The sequence below is a fragment of the Populus euphratica genome, unplaced genomic scaffold (assembly GCF_000495115.2).
Source record: "Populus euphratica unplaced genomic scaffold, PopEup_1.0 scaffold80.1, whole genome shotgun sequence".
NCBI classification, from domain to species: domain Eukaryota; kingdom Viridiplantae; phylum Streptophyta; class Magnoliopsida; order Malpighiales; family Salicaceae; genus Populus; species Populus euphratica.
Window position 1 is genome coordinate 161821 of NW_011499960.1, and position 3438 is coordinate 165258.

Below are 3438 nucleotides of genomic sequence, written 5' to 3' on the forward strand. Positions count from 1 at the left end.
TGACTAATTGATGAGTAGGTGGTCAACTCTTGACTTGGTAACAATCCTTATCTTCTCTTGTCTGCCCAAAATATTATTGATGATGTCAAAATTGAAACCACTTGAATATATGAAAGTTCTAGAAAATTATCTCAGCTTTTCAAAAAAAAAAAAAATTGAGGTCATTTGAACTTCTAGAACTCTAGATATTGGCCAAACACTAAATAATGTTCGGGTTGTAAGATAGATTCAGACTTCTTTGTTGTTGCTATAATTTCAATTTGAAAATGACCTTTTTAAACCTTAGGCTTCATAAAAGTTGTAGGCCTATGTCTTATCTTTCCATCCATATAAATCAAACCTAAATCCAAAATCTACAGCTCCAGATATGACCCAATTACCGAACAGTGTTCTATTTATACTGCACCAGCATCTCTTCTTTAACTTTGACCATCTCTTTATCCTTTCAATTTCAGTTCTTAAACTCATCAATCAATCCTTTTATTTATGTGATAGGCCTGTATTGAAATGAACATTTACCTCAAATTAAAGGTATCTTATATTATTAGATATGTTATTATAAAACATGCTTTAGTTAAAGAGTTATTGATACTTCAAGTGTAAAATTATAATATAAAACCTTGATAAAAATACTCTTTTAAGTGCTAATCACAAGGTATTATAGATTCATCAGGAAAGTAGTTATCGATTGGTGTGATGTCAGATTTTGAATATATTGTCAATCTTGACAAATAATTTGCAACAACATTTTCAGTACCTTTCTTATATTTGATTGTGATGTCAAATTCTTCAAGTAATAAAATTCACTGCACCAATCTAGCCTTAGAATCTTTCTTAGAAAGAAGGTATTTCAATGTTGCATGATCACTAAAAACAACAACAGGTGAGCCAATAAGATAAGACCTGAATTTTTCACATGCAAATACTACTGCAAGTACTTCTTTTTCAGTGATGGTGTAATGCATTTAAGCACCATTTAAAGTTTTACTTTCATAGTAAATCACATAGGGTTTCTTACCTTTTCTTTGTCCCGAAATAACACTCACAACATAATCACTAGCATCACACATTATTTTAAAAGGTAATGACCAATTAGGAGGTTGAATGACAAGAGCAGAAGTAAGCAAGTTTTTAAGTTTAACAAAGGTTTCTTCATAATATTTAGTCCATTCAAAAAATTATCCTTTGTTAGAAGGTTACATAAGGACTTAGATATTATACTAAAATCTTTGGTGAACCTTCTATAAAAACCAGCATCTTCTAAGAATGATCTAACATTTTTAATAGATTTTGGTGTTAGCAAGTTAGCAATTAACTTGATTTTAGATTTGTCAACCTTAATTCTTTTTTATGAAACAATCTGACTAAGTACAATGCCTTTTGTTACTTTTAAGTGATATTTTTTCTAATTCAGTACAAGATTCTTTACACTTGCTCCAAATCTTTTTCTAAGTTAGTTAAACAATCATCAAATGAATCGCCAAAAACAGAAAAATCATCCATGAAAATCTCAAGAAAATGTTCAACCATATCACTAAATATACTAAGCATGCATCTTTGAAATGTGGCTGGTGCATTACATAATCCAAAAGGCATCCTTCGATATGCAAAAGTACCAAATGGACATGTGAAAGTAGTCTTTTCTTGATCTTCCAATGCAATTTCAATTTGGTTTTAACTTGAGTAACCGTTTAGAAAACAATAAAATTCATGATTTACAACTGACACGACTAAAAAATTGATGTCTTCTCCCAAATGCAGGAGTGTTGAAGTAATAAATAACCCGGCAAGACCGGGGTCGAACCATAGGGAGGTTAATTGTACAAATTATAAATACAATAATATAACAACAATAATAATAACAACAACAATAATAGTAATAGTAATAACAAATAATAACAATAATAACAATAACAATAATAATAATAGTAGTAATACTAATAATAATAGTAATAATAATAATAACAATAATAAAGAAAAAGAAGGAGAAGAAGAAGAATAAGATGAGAACTTTGAGATGAAATATTAATGTAACGATTAAACAATAATAATAACAAATGTCAAGGTTAGAGGTTCCACTAATGGTATGTTAAACAAGTATAGTATAAACTGTTATTTTCTTGACATAATTAACTTAGCTAGACATAATGAAAGAAAGCAAAATAGATAAACAAAATAAGAACATAAAAGTTAACTAAGTAAAGGAAAGGAAATGAAAGGCATAAACTTAATATTAATGAAAACAAAGCATAAAAAATACAAAGAGAGAAAGGAAGAGCATGATCTTGATCTGGAAATCAAGATGCCTAAATGCATGGCAAATGCCTCCTTTTATAGGCCAAAAATGGGAACTATTGATTTGATGACTAATTGATAAGTGGGTGACCAACTTTTGACTTGGTGACAATCCTTATCTTCTCTTGTCTGCCCAAAACGTCATTGATAACGTCAAAATTGGAGCCAGTTGCAAACATGAAAGTTGTAGGCAATTGTCTCAGCTTTCTTGTGTAAAAAATTCAGCTCATTTGGACTTCTAGAACTCCAGATATGGCCAAAATACCGAACAGTGCTCGGGCTGGAAGACAGATTCGGGCTTCTTTGTTGTTGCTACAATTTGGACTTGATAATGGCCTTTTTAGATCTTGGGCTCCATATGAAAGTTGTAGGCCTATGTCTTACCTTTCCATCCATATAAATTGGACCTAAATCTGAGATCTGTAGCTCCAGATATGACCCAATTACCGAACAGTGTTCCGGTTTGGATTGCACCGACATCTCTTCTCTAAGTTTGACCATCTCTTTATCCATGCAATTTAAGTTCTTCAAGTCATCAATCAATCCTTTTATTTATGTGATAGGTCTGTATTTAAAATGAATATTTACCACAAATTAAAGGTATCTTAGGTTATTAGATATATTATTATAAAACATGTTTTAGTTAAGGAGTTATTGATACTTCAAGTGCAAAATGATGATATAAAACCATGATAAAAATGCACTTTTAAGTACTAATCAACAACTGTTTATAGGATTTGGTCCATAAAAGGTAAAAAAAAAATGATCTTTTCTAGCTATTGAAATAAGTTTCTTATAGTTAATGCACATGCGCCAACTAGTGACAGTCATAGTAGGAATTAACTCATTGTTCTTATTTGTTATCACAGTGACTCCAGACTTCTTGGATACAACTTGGGTAGGACTTACCCATTTGCTATTAGAAATAGGATAAATAATTCTATTATCTAAAAGTTTAATGACTTTATTTTTCATTACTTCTTTTATATTAGGATTGAGCCTTCATTGCATTTCTCTAAAAGATTTAACATTTTTCTCTAAATAAATTATATGTGTGCAAGTCAAATTACTAATTTATTTTATGTCAAGGTCGAACCATAGGGAGGTTAATTGTACAAATTATAAATAACAATAATACAACAA